General features: G+C 29.6%; 1 protein-coding gene across 2 annotated transcripts in view; it reads left to right on the forward strand.

The window, feature by feature from the left end:
• eIF6 (eukaryotic translation initiation factor 6) overlaps positions 1-15,159 on the forward strand; it is a 221,775-nt gene that overhangs the window by 145,922 nt on the left and 60,694 nt on the right. The gene's annotated exons all lie outside the window — the stretch shown is intronic.

Genomic DNA, 15,159 nt, shown 5'->3' on the forward strand with positions numbered 1-15,159 from the left:
TGTGATTGTGACCGTACATGAGGGAAATACGCCGCTGACCAAAATATATCTCGTCTTCAGGTCGTTCCCCGGATAACGAACCGCTCATCGTTAGTCGGAAAAGAGGGCCTGGAGAATATCATCTCTGTAGGTATGCCGTTGGAACGACCACTAAGAAGTTTGCCGTTGTGGCTGCCCGAACTCTTCAGGGCTGTCTTCCCTCGCTTACATTTGTAGTAAAAAAATTCTCTGACAGCATCAGGCCAGATTGTGGTACGGCCACTCTGAAGTGTTTGAGCAGGATGTGCTTTGGCTAGAAACGTCTCCTGGTATTCCGCTGGAGACCATATCGGTTAGAATAAATTGTTTATTGGTGGCACTCATCAATCCTGGAGGTTTAGCGTGACAGTAGACCTAGATCACTTGCCTACTGGAAAAGGGCGTCATCGGTAACCAGGATACCCAGCTGCACGACTATCATCTACAGTCTCGATGCAGCTTGATGAACTGCCAGTAGACGATGGCCAAAATTTCCGCGACGCTCTGGTGTATTATAACCACACTTATTTTATTCTGTTGCAAGTAGCTTCAATTTTATGTCGACGCCATCTAGCGGATCCTACTGAACTAAAGTGAAAAGGTGGCGTATTTTTGCAAAACTTTGAGCTTATTTATTAATATTGTTATGAAATTTTTCAAGATAAAAACTATAATAAAACCATCTAGGAAGTGTCAAGAATCAGTATGCAAAATTTCAGCAAAATCGGTTTAGTAGTTTTCGCGGTTAGCAATTACAACGGTTTTAGCGGATTTGCTTAAGATATTAATAAGATGATAAAACTGTAATTGATTTAGAAACTAATTTTAAGGATTTATTTGCTAACCTTAATAGTGATCAAAAAATAATTTTCAATGAAAATGTTAACAGTAATACAAAATTAAATTTGAACATTGAACATTTTCATACCAAACATTAATTTTTTTTTGTTTGGACAGAAATTGTTTCAATTTTATAACCTCAAGAAATGACAAGTCATAACATTTTGATTACCATTAGATGTAAATAACATTAAAATTTCTTTCTTAAAATACAAAGCTTACTTTTAAAAAATTGCAAAAAGTAATTGTAATTATTTGGGACGAAGCTTCAATAATCCCTTAAAAGCTTTGAAAATAGTAGATAAAACTTTGAAACATTTATGTGATAACAGTTTTTCATTTGGTGGAAAATTATTTATTTTAGGAAGAGATTTTAGACAACGTAATAAATCATCAGTGTAAAAGTTCTACAATTAGTGAAACTACAATGTATTTATTTCTATTGGAACACTGTAAAATTATGAAATTGAAAAGTAATATTCTATGTACAGATTTAAAATTTTCATTATTGTAAATGAACATTGGAAATGGAACAATAAAGTCTTTCGAAATTTCACAGGGATAGAAAACTGATGTTTCTGAAAAAATTTATAGTGATGGTATAAGTAGCTACCTATACTAAGTAATTTTGACAACTCATAGCGAACTTTCGTACATTTCAAATAATAAAATTTTGAGTTCAATTAAAGGAAAAAAACATACTTATTACAGCACAGATTATGCAGAATATAAAGGTAGTAATCGCACTGATAAAAATATAAACTCAAATTTTTCTATAAAAACTTTAAATAATATACATAAAGGATAACAGCCACATGTTTTAAATTCTAAAGTAGATGCTATTGTTATATTGATAAGAAACTTGAGTATATTCAACGGATAGTGCAATCGTTGGATAGACAACGTATAACAAAGTTATTCAAATATAATTGAGAAGCAGAAGTAATAACTAGTGATAAATCTGGTAATAAAGTTTTCATTTTAAGAATTCAGGGTAAATACCAGTAATAATTCATTTTAACCGTTTATTATATGCAAAAAACAATTTCTAATAGTTCTAGCTTTTTCATGAGAATCAATAAATTGTAAGGTCAAAGTTTTGATAAATTAGGATTTGACTACGGAAGACCTTTGTTTTCTCATGGTCACTCATACGTATTGGTATTAAGATGTAAAAGTCCTGAAAATATATTAATACAAAATGATTTGGAGAACCAAGCAAACATTAAAAACATTGTATGGCAAGAAATTTTTGATCGTTAACTATTTTATCATTTGTTCGTCAAAGTTTTTTCTCATAATCTTTTATTTTTTCTAAGAAATCATACTTTGTAAATAGATAGAATGTATCTTAAAAGTTAGAACTAACAAGTGAAAACATTAAAAAACTGATACATTAAAATACTGTATTCTTATGTTCTTTTACTAAAAAAAAATTAAATACTCACATTACAAAATTTTTCATGCATATTAAAACTTTGACATTCATCTTAAAAATTTTAAATTTTAGTAAAAAATTAATGCTACAAAATTGAAGGACAGTACAGCTTTTAATTTCGTAATAGAAATTTTATAGTGACAAAAATCGTCGTACATTGTCATACGCCGATTTCATAATTATAAAAATTCTATACTTTTATTTTTTGTTCCAGATACCATATTGCTGCTATGTTGTAATAATGTTAAATATTAATTATTAATTATTTTAATTCGTACGATTATACAGATGTGTCCAGTTTTCTTTCACAAAAAAAAGTTTCTAATAAAATTTTTATCTCTGAATACTTGAAATCAAAATATAAGTTGTATTTATTATATAATGAAAAATTGTGATACAAAACTATATGTTGTGTGTATATTGTAAGTATATTGGTATATAAGAAACATAATTAAGAAAAGTAAACAAATTGAGAAACAATTGATTATTTGTCTAACAAGCCCATCATTTTGTAGATATTAATTTTAAATTATACGTTGCTATTAATTTTTCAAGTTTTCGATATTCTTGGCAGGTTGGCACGCGAACCGTGCAGAGATTTAAATTCCCACCAGTGTGTGTGTGTGTGACATATATAATCAAGTAATATATTTTTTGAACACATTAATAATTTCTGTGTATATTTATATATATTATCTCAATTAAAAGAACCCGTCGGTCTCTTACCTATTTCTTTGACGGATACGTGTTGTTACCATCCGGGGCATTATTTCATTAATTATCGTATATTAAAATAATCATTTTTCTTAAATTAGATCGTTTCTACATAAATTTGAATTTTGAAATTTCGCGCGCAGCACCGACTTCCAACTAGTACTTGATAGTACCACCTATCGCTCGCCAGGTGGCGACCAAAACCGCAAGTAAGAAAGCGACGTAAAGTATATAAGAAGGACTGTGTGACGACTGATAGATATCGATCCGAGTTATGCAAATACGTGTAATGCATACCTCCTAAGCCACTCAAATTGCTTAAAGTACATATTCAATAAATATCACTGTACCAATATAAGACAATTTTTTACAACTTTTTTTTCCTCCAAAAGCCTCTTCCTAATTCCTATCTTCGGTTCTGGGTGCTCATGACCTTCCCCCCTGTAACTCAGGAGTGGAGACAGTTGACCCCGGGCCAACAAATCGACGATTGTATCACCCAGGGATATGCAGTTGTCACCTCCATTGAGTTCCAACCCAGGAAGGCAACTCGAGACGTGGCGATCCAGTTCCCCGAGGATTTCTTTGAAGGTATAACCCTTCCTTCTACCGGTCAGCACAGAAGTGAACCCACCCAGAGGATTCGGACCACTCCGCTAAAGCCGAGCACCTTTGTTCCTCGACGACCACCTCCACCCAGTACACCCTCGCCTGCTACAAGCCCAGAGGTGGTAGCGGATTCCAAACCACTTATCCGGAGTGTCGTCCAGGTATTACCCCCACTCCAAAATCCCGAGACCTCTCGATCTAGAGACGATCATCGAGGCGAGTCCAAGAGACCTCGGCGAGGGTAGGAAAGATGGTGACAGGTTATGTGTTAAATTTGTAATGAAAAAAAAAAAAAAAAAAAAAAAAAAAAAAAAAAAAAAAAAAAAAAAAAAAAAAAGAAACCATTGGTCAACCTGGTGACCAACCCATCGAGGCCTCTACGCATCACTGCTCAAACGCCACATCTCTTCGATGGGTCAGATTCCGAGGAATCAAACGGAGCCACAACGCCAACAACATCGGACATAGTACCACCATCGTTGTTTAACCTAAAGGGAAGGCTTAAGACACTTGAGAGTGACTCCGATCTCTTTCCACCACACTTCCCTACACAAGGTCGTCCAACCCCAACGGCCGCTTTTAACAGTGTTATACATAAATTATTATTGTTGTTTTTCTATTTTGTACATCAATAAATTAAAATTTAAGTTTATAACTGCAATTTAAAATTCAATTGATGATAAAATTAACCAAACTTTTTAAAAGCAGCTAAAATATTTTTTTTGTACCATGTATATCAGGCTATTATACTATAATGAATGTTGTTAAAAAAGTTTAAGATTTTTTATTCTGAAAAATTAAAAAATAAATTATTTCAACAACAAAGTATCATCATAAAAACAAATACATCATGTCATGTATACTTGTAAAATAATGAAATATTCATAAATATATTAACTTTTTATTTATTGCTATAAATATTGCCGAGTTATCTATAAAAATTATCGAGTAAAGTCAATTATTTATGTAAATATCTCTTTCCAAACAAAATTTTGTATTTCTGTATTTTCTTCCCTTTCTGCTTCAACAAATTAACTATTTTTATTTTTGCATCTTAGTAAAGCATCATATAATTGACCATGAGAAAATAAGAGTTTTCTTAAATACAAATCTACATTATCGAAACTTTTATCTTCAGATTTGTTTCTTGTCTTAGCAAACACCACAAAGATTGGAAATTGTTTACGATACAAAATGAAAGGTAATGTTGAGGTGTTTCTTGTGACTGAAGTTATTCTTGAAATGAAGACTCTACTTCCAATTTTTTCTCCAGTTATTATTTCTTCTTCTATATTATGCAGTAATAATTTCGTGATTCGCAAGCGTGTTCCACTACACAGACCGTCTGATATACTTAAATTTCTCAGTAACATTACTATTGTACCAATTTTTAGATTTAGTTCATGAGGTGGTAATCCTTTACGAATATTGTTCAACATTTCCACTGGAAAGTTTAAATAAATATTATCTCTGATTTATCAACCTCGGTTCAAAACTAGTGTTCTTATTTTTAGATTTACTTCATGAGGTGGTAGTCTTTCACGAATATTATTCATCATTTTTACTGCGAAATTTAAATAAATATTATTATTTGATTTATTAACTCCTTTATAAGTTTCGTTATATATACTACAGTAAGTTTTAATTTCTCTAGTTAATTTTTTGAGAATTTTATTATTTAAATAACGGGTGTACTCGTTATGTGATATTAACACTATTCATAGAACAATTATAAATATTAGAAAATATTTGAAAACATCTATTATTCGGTATCCATCTCTTAAGAATGTTAGATGTTTTTATTTTCTTTTCCCTATTTTATAATAATTATTTTGATAATGCTGAATCGTTAAAACGAATATTGTTCTCTAGTTATAAAATTTAAAATGAGTTTCATAGGAATAGAGATTCAATAGTTTGTTCAATTATAATTTTTCTATTACCGTTTTTATCACTTGAAGAATCTGACAAAAATCATCTCCTAAAAAAATTAATTTATTTCCAAAATATTTTTCAGTATTATTTAAATCTCTTAACGTTCTGTCAACTTTTTTCAATACTTTTTTTGAAATCGTTTAATCCTCATTACAAATAATTGAATCAACTTCCCTTAATTTTTTTTATTTGACTTGAGTTCTTAAAAGGCACTTTCTATTATTAAAATTTAAAGGAAGTCTAAAAGTTCTATGACTTGTCATAAAAGCAAAATTGATGATATGCCAGTTCATGCCTTTGAGATAATTTCTTTATTTTGAGAAATAAGAAAATGAATTAACGTTCTATAAGAATAAGGTTTCTCATCATACTGCGTCGAAAGTAGGAACTTTCGTTCTGCTTCGCGGAACGAAAATCTCTTTTCTGGGCGCAGGATTGATAAAAAATCGTATACAACCGACGGGAGGAAACAAAGAATCCCTCAGATCGCATGTTTATCGTCCGAGGTGAAGTCGAGGGCGTCCATTGCCTGCAATCTGAGATATTCTTTTTTTTTTCTCCCTAGGTGAGTAATATACTATTTTTAACCCTCCTTGATCATCTATGAAGAAAACATTTTTTTTTGCAAATAATATAAAATATTTTTCATTAAACCCTGACGGGAAGTTCGCATTCCCGTCCTGATTTCAGGCTGGTAAGTTATGCATTTCTAAACGGAACGAGAATTTTTTTGTTGTCCACTAACGTACTACGTAGCTTTCTCCGAGTTACTTTTTCATGTCAGTCGTCAGCTTTTTATGTATCTATAGCTATAGTCGACAATGTACTATACTCAGCTGACGAAAACCAAAACACTCGGATCATAACCTTAATACTTATGCCGTGAATATGTGTGGATTGCAGAATGTGAAATTAATGATTTTAGCCAGTGAGGAGTGTTATACTTGACAATTGAAAATAGTTACATACTCAGACTCTATACGTCTGAGTTTTGGAAGCGATTCTGTGAGTATGTGAATGAAACTCAGAAGCTTATGTATTTGGTGGAATACCTGTAGGTCTGTTTTGTATCCAAGTAAATTTATATACTTATACAATTCCCATAGCGCCAGTATAAATGATTTTAACATAAATTTTGTGTATGGTTGAATTTCATATATAATTAATCTACTTCAACGAGTGTGGCTGCTGCATATAGTACCGGATTCGCTTTATATTGTTTTCCATCTCGCTTGCTTCTTATTTCCCTAGAGTCCCAAGATCAACAAACGCATAAGCGTTCACGATGAATGACAGAACGACTGCGTGTTGATTTTATATAAAATTGAGCAACAAACTATTTTTTTGGGTCGCGAACTTCCTGCCGGGTATGAAGGAAAATCGTATACGCCACTTGGCAAGAAATTAGCATATCACTGTCCACGTATTTGCAACCCTCGGCTTCGCCTTGGGTGGCAATATACACACGGATAGGAATGTACTACTTTCCTGCCTCGTGACATAATATAATATTTTTCTAGTCATTATTCAAACTTTTATACATCGAGTTAAACATTTTTTTACTAAAACGTATTTCTTTGTCTACAGCTTCTCTTTTATTTTCTTATTTTTTTAAGTGTAGGTAAATTAAAGTATTAACATGATTTATCTTCTGATTCTTAAACTTGTTCAATATTCAAAAGATTTAAATTATCTATTTTATTAGGCAAATCCTCCGTGAAAAAATCTTTGTTTTAATTTTATTTTTTATCACTGGAACGTTTTCAGAAATTAATAATCAAGCAAAAAATTGTCTTAATTGATATGGAAATATATCAGTAAAGGCTTATTTAAAAATGTTATCTATTCTTTCATCATTATCCATTAAACCCATTGCAATTGCTGTATCTTTAACGGTTTTATATGTTCTAATATCTTTGAACGATGTTGAATTAGTTACCGTGTTTCATACAAGTTAAAAAAAATCTTCCATGATCTTTTGGAGATACATTGTATCAATTTAAATAGTAATTTTAATTTCAATTTTTAGATAAATTGTTTCAATTTACTTACTGCAGTGTTTTTTTATTACATTTTGACTTTTCTGCCAAATTTTTGATTTTTATTAAAAATGTATTCCGAAATGTTCACATACTTGATGGATTTTGCTAAGTCATTATGCTTATTTAATTAAACCCAAGCTGTTTACTGTGCGTTGTAATATTTTACAACACTTTCAATATTATTTCCTTCCAAGACAAGTTTTTGTTTGTTTTCAAGGTAAACAGCTAAATTTACAACCGTAAAATTTCTGCCACAAATTGAAAATTTTTGCAATCTCCAAGCTGTTTCCATTAAATCTACATAAGTAGCATAAACGTAACTATTAATTTCATAAAATATTTCTTCGTCTCAGTTTTCCAATTTTTTAATTTTGATGTATGTTCTGTCACTAACTTTATGTTTGTAGTCATAAATATATTTTATGCTTCAAATAGATGCACAGAATTGGTCGTTAATATGACATTGAAATATCATCAACAAAAATTTATTATACGGTACGACCATTTAATTATCTACTTAAATTTTATCTTTTCTCCAAAGTTTATAAGCATGTTGTTCAGAAGTATTATTTTTTCTTTAATATTTAGGGTTACTATTCGTTTGAAATAAAGTTACGTTTGTAAAAGATTGGAGAAAATTTTTTGTACATTTTTTATTAATTATACAAGGACTTTGTTCGTATAAGGTCCATGAAGCATGTGTATAATCACTAATTTTGTAAATTTTGTATTATCATAAGGGATTTTAGCTGAAATAGTTGAATCAATTCGTTCAGATAAAATAATTTTTTTTATCAGCATACAAAGTTATTAAAATGTGTGCATGAGGTAGACCACATTTTTAAAATTCGATTCTAATACTTCACTAAATATATTGTTTTTAATGATTTCATCCAAAACTGACATTTATTTTAAGTAAAATAGTCTAATAGTTATGTTTCACATATTGTTTGGTGTCGTACTTTAAGGACATTTAGATAAAATTAACTACTATTCTTTTAATTCAGGATTCCATGTTACTGTTTCAAATAAATCTGGTCAACCACATTTTCTCTTCAGAGACATTGCCTTTTGATAAATTTTCTGCATATATCTTAAACTTCGAATGCATATAGATGGAAGTGTAAAAAAATTACCAATTTTTTCCTTTCTCTCGAAATAATGAAAAATGTTGGCTGCACTATTAATAATTGCGTCTAGTAAACCTTGATAATATTTAATTCTTAATATTTTTTTATTGTATCTTTAATAATTTAAACGCTTCATATTTAATCACGATGTCAGAATGAATAAAAAATTGTTGTGTCAGCCGTCCCCCCTACAGTAATGTACTAAAACATATTTCGTTTGGTCTATAAAGTAGTCTGTAGGAATAGTAAAATAGTGAGTTTTTTACTATTATTAAAGTACTTTGTAAAATAACCATCCTAAATCTCCTAAAGGAAAAAATGATAGAAACACTATAGGATCGATAAAATCATATAGTTAAATTAAAAATGTTTCTTTAAGATGATTATCGAGTAATTATTTTGGATACACACAAAAATCAAAGCTTTCCGGAAGTCCAGAGTTTTAAATTAATATCACCACTTTCTGCGGTCAATGGTTTATTGTATGTATGTTTTTGCTGGCCAGTTTTTCTTAAAAAAATTATTTTATCATTTTGTAGTTTTTCTACATTTTTGATTTTATGTTAATGATTGTACTTTTTTTTTTATTGGATTTTCCTTCATAATTTTTGTCAAACATTCGATATGTTTTCTAAGAATCTTACTATTAATCATTGATTTCAACTTTTGATTAATAGCAATTTTATTGTTACCATGTGTACATTTATATACAGTTGACTATTTTTTGTTTTTTTATTAGAATCATAATTAAATGTGTTTTGCGTAACATGGAAAATTTATTGTTAAATTTTAATATTTTATTTACCTTTTCTTTATTGTTCTATTTCCCTACTTATCAAAGATTCAAAACTGAACACATTATCATAGTACCTGTTAAGTATTCTGAAACTTTTATTATGAAGTAAAAGTTCTTTCAATTTTAAATTATATTCACTCAACAGACTAAGACGAACTTTTTCTTATGACAACACGTTGACTTTTTTCTTTCTTGTAGCCAAACTACTGCTGAATAATACGTACACTTATAACTCACTTCACCATAAAATGCAAGATTTACTAATAAATTATTATGTTTATTTAGAATACCATTCAAAATTTGATTTAAATTTTAATTATTAAATGTATTATTCATTTATTTATACTCAGATTTTTTCTTATTTTAGATTCAAAGTATATTCGATTTCGTAGTTCTCTTTCAATACCACTATTTTGATAACACAATAACTTAAATATACCTGAATCTATAGTTCCAGAGAAATAAATATTCGATTTTAAATCAGTTGAACAATTACCAAAATACATTGTTATGACCTGACTTGTTCAGAGTTTTGTCTTAACTGTTTTATTTAAGTGCCATTCGTGGGGTTCTTAGATTTCAGCTCTTAAGCTTTATTTGTTCTATTTTTGTATTAAATAATAATTTTTATTTAAATAATATGGGTAATTAATGTACTTCTTTATAAAAGCAATATAATAATAATAATTTGATCTTTTAAATACAATGTAATCTAGTCACTTTAGCAAGGTTCAGCGTAAATTTTATTTTTCATGTTGTACTTACATCTATCACTGATTATTTTTACTGGTGCTTCGGAGTTCCTTAATGCTTCGTTTTGTAACCGTAAGTGTTTCTTTAAACTACACGAACAAGTTTGTGGCTAGTAGGATGTTGCGATTTATACTTTCTCTGCTATCGCCGGAATCACTTTTGGCGGGCCTCCTTTGCTGTACCCCGCTCCTTAGCATAGTCCGATAATTTTGATATTCTCGATATGCACTTGAGTTGCCTCAGCCAACACGTTATGCCTTACGTGTATGAGGTACTCACAAGCACAAAACTTTAGAGGACAGGTGACAGACGTAAAGAGAGCGCTTTTTCCTCTTGATGTTGCGTTTTTATAGCATCAGAGCGAGTAAAAAAGGCCTTTGGTTGTACTAGGTCAACCAATGGGCGATGTTCTTGCAGACTGCGTTGACAGTTGCACGATGATGTTACATGTTATGATTTTACATATTAGGAAATAACAATACAACAGTACCAATAGCATTTTCTGACAAATACGATTGAGTTTTTGGGTCAGTGATGATGAAAGCTCGTATCAGCAATGTAAGAACGCCGAATACAAGTTCAATTGTGACAGTAAGCTTACAATTTCGAAATTAATCTTTCTGAGGATTTTACAATCAATTTTGAATATAATGAAGTAATGTGTGAATTACAAATTTTTAATTAGTATACATCAGAATTAAACAGTTAATGAGCAAGTAACTATTCATTCATACATGCATGCATTTTTACAATGAGGCTAACCGTATTCTATGTCAGCATATTATGAAGCATTCACCTCAAAGCTTATACACACACGGGCACACATAAACGATGTACAAGCTCCTCTTGTCATATGAGCTTGCTTTATATTCACAATACGTCTTATTTGAATTTTGATGGATGGATAGTTTTTAGTTATAATATAATTCGTATCAACTCGTAATGTAACAACATCACGTTAATATAATTTCAAATAACAATTGCAACGTGTGGATTTATTATATCCACAAAACTTTGTATTTCCATTGATGTACCATAAGTTCCTGAGTTAATCAATATTTCAAAATAATTTTCAAAATTTCAAAAATGAAATTGATGTTAAAGTTGTATTGTTTCACGATATTTTAAACTATCATTAATATTATTTTGGAATAAAAATAGTCTTTATTATACAAAAAAAAAAATGTTTTGAATAATCCATTCCCATCTTTTTGATATAAACTATTATCTAATAAGTTTTTGAATTGTTCAGGTTTAGTATGATTACCTATTAAGTTATCATAAGATTTTCTTTTTTGTTGGATGTTTAACTTATTAGTTATCGAATTGTCAACTTTTGTTCGAATATTACTTTTATTCTTTAAGGATTTGAATCTTTTTTATTTTTAGAAAGATTTTTTCTAAATAATAATTTATTATATTATAAGATTTATCGGAAATTTTTTTTTATTAAATTCGTGTCCTTGAATTTAAGTATTGATGTACAATTGTTTTAAATTTCTTTTCCTATCAATACTTTCATCATTATAACGACAGATTTCTTTTTGTTTTCCAAATGATTTTCGTAAGATATCATCAATTACATTTTTTGTTAGTTTTTCAAAATCTTAAATGGGTGATTCTGCTGTAACTTGTTCAGATCGTGTCCGGTACTCATACCCACGTGCCGTAAAGAAATCCAAAACTTTAAAAACGTCAAATTGTTTTAAATGTTGTGGACTTTACTTGACAAATTATATTATACTAATATATTAATTCCTTCATTAAGATAATCGATCATTTTAAGTCAAGTTTTCCATTCCGACCCATCTCCGAAACTCAACTTCACTCATAAAAACTTTCACTGGAAAAAAACAAGGCTCATCAGCCACTTGGGTGTGTAAGCATTGTATACTTCAGCTATTGGGGATAGGATTTGTACTTCAGCTCCACCAAAAATTGACGAAGACGAGTAAGTTTTCACTGCATGCATTTTGTCCGCATTTTTACACCATAATAATGGTTTTAACAAAAATCAGATCAAACTAAGTATAGGACTAAAATTAACAAATCCTCACGACAGTAGTACCAGAAGTTGTTACGTCTCGAATAGCCAAGCTCTTCTATTTGCGTATTTCGTGCGTACAAACATTTTATTCCATTCCAACCCCCCATGGAACAACCATTCGGTGTACGTATGAAGGTACGCTCACTACAGTTTCTCATTGCATTCGAGTTTAGTAAATAAATTATGGGTGGACTAGTTATTGTAATACTTCTATGACTCGTATGAGCACTACAAACAATGAAATTCCATGCCAAACTTTTCCATTCCCACCCTACCTCACTTCAAAGTGCCGTTTTTTTTTCGTTTTAGAGCCATCAATCCCAGCCAAACTTTTTTTTTATCACTGTTGGGCTAAAAGACGAGACACATGTCTCGGAGTTCCGTCCAATTGGCCTCTTTTCGCTGTATAAATGCAAAAACGGTGATGCTACTTGCAACTTTGGAAGCCAAGTGGTACACTCCAATAGGTGGCTTTATCTGGGCTTAAGTGAAAGCAAAACATATAGTCCTAATGATATAAACAAAAATCTTTAAATTTAATGCCCCGAATAAAAAGTTGTAGTGATTTTATGAAAAATACTGAATTTTAGCCAAAATCACATTATTAGCGATATTTACGCTCTGATTGTAACAGCTGTAACTTCGTAATAATAACTGTAACTTTTCAATGGAGGCACAAAATCGAACAAAATTTTTTTCAATCAATAGGTCTTGGTCCCAGTTTTAATTTCAGCCCAGTAAGAACACTTGCACTGTTGAAGGAGCTTAGCTACACGTGCTAGAAAGTGATACAATTTTTCGAAAATCGATGAAAACTGACTTTTATAAAATTTCGTATAAGTTTTAACCAGTAAATTTTCTAGTTGCATCAGTTGAGATATTTTTTACTCATGCTGTGTACAGCAGAAATACTATAAAAAAATTTTTTTTTAAATCAACTTCTTTTTAAAAAAATTTTTCAAGTTGATCTGAGCAAGTTACGACAGAATCACCAATGTATCATAAAAAATATAAATAATAATTCCATAAAAAAATTAATTCAGTCTAAGATTACTATTTGAATTTTCAATTGTTTAAATATCGTTACTAAAGAAATTGACTGTAACGCGAACATCAAATAAATCTGTGAAGCTTTTGATTTGAATACTTGTTCTGTTTGTCCTATTTTTTGACACTATGTTGATATAATTTATTTCAGAATGTTGATTAAAGTGTATTTTAAAGAAAAATGATACCATGAGCAGCTTTTAAATACTTTATTAAATATCTTGATATAACTATAGTGTGTAGATAAAAATTTCGAATATTAATTTTTATGTTTGGTAAAAAATACTGAAACAAATTAAATTTTTACATTTGTGGTTCCTCAATACTTTTGAAGAATGCAGTAAAAGTAATATAAATAAATTTTAAGTAAATCAAGATTTACGAACTATATGTATACATATGTATATACTAGTGAAAGTTCGCCCCCCTGCGCGCTTTGCCTGCCAACCCCCTACTGTTCTTACTTAAAAGAAGAGTCTTTGAATTTTATCTGTTAGTAAGGAGAGGTTGGTGCCCAGAATTTAGTGAGGAAAAAGAGTTTTTGATCTAAATCGTTAAACATTAGTTATATATTTATCAGTAAATTTCCACACCACCCAGAAGGTACTATTGTGGTACGTTGAGAGTTTTTTTTTAGAACTCTCCGTTATGTTTCGAGAAAAAAGGTACACATTATTTATTTAATGATTAAATTCTGAACAACGAAAAGTTTTAATTACTGTAATCACACATAAATTATTTAAATTTTATATAACATATACTTTATATTATTTTTGTTACTACTATGCATTGTATATTTTATCAATTCATATAAGTGGTTAGAAAGAATTAATCATTTTTAGATTCAATGACAAATATGCAAATAATTTCTTCACAGTGTTCCACACTGAAAATTGGGAGAACCGTTTGTACTTTGTACTATTAAAATTTAATTTAAAATCAAACTTAATATTTGAAAAAATTTTTTAAATGAATAGTATAAAAGTTAGCGTAAAAGGGGACGGAAATTGTTTATTCAGAATTTTTTCTTATTTTCTGTATAGTGACGAAGATTTCCACATGAAAGCTCGTTCTTTAGTAATAATAATGTTGTAAATGAATGGCAAAATTATTATGAATTTATAGTAGGAAACAATTATAATTAAAATGTAGTGATAAATATATTAACATAATGTCAAAAAATGGGACTTATGGTACAAGTATTAAATTCAAAGCTTCTCAGATTTATGTAATGTTTACGTTATAGTTAATATCTCGAATAACGATATTCAAATATATAGAAATTCAAATAGTAATCTTAAACTAAAAATTAATCTTGAAGGAAAAATATGATAAGAAATATTGCAATTGGTCGGTTGAAAGTTGTATCTCCAAAAGATCATGAAAGATTTTTTTTTTAACTTGTATTAAATAAAGTAACTGGTTCGACATCGTTCAAAGACATTAAAACATATAAAGGAATAACTTATGAAACTTTTAAAGATATTGCAATTGCAATGAGTTTAATAGACAATGATGAAAAAATCGATGATATTTTTAAAGAAGCAATTGCTGTTGTGTTTCCATATCAATTAAGACAATTTTTTGCTTGGTTTTTAATTTCAGAAAACGTTCAAGGTGATAAAATATGGAATAAAAACAAAGAATTTTTTACGAAGGGTTTGCCTAATAAAAAAGAGAATTTAGCTTTTACATATTAACCAAATTTTAGAATCAGAAGATAAATCATGTGGATGCTTTAATTTACCTACACCAAAAAAAATGGAGGGTAAAAAAGAAGATATTAATGA

Source organism: Copidosoma floridanum, unplaced genomic scaffold (assembly GCF_036245765.1).
Source record: "Copidosoma floridanum isolate Cflo_tuat_1 unplaced genomic scaffold, Cflo_Japanese_pri ptg000028l, whole genome shotgun sequence".
Classification (NCBI taxonomy): Eukaryota; Metazoa; Arthropoda; class Insecta; order Hymenoptera; family Encyrtidae; genus Copidosoma; species Copidosoma floridanum.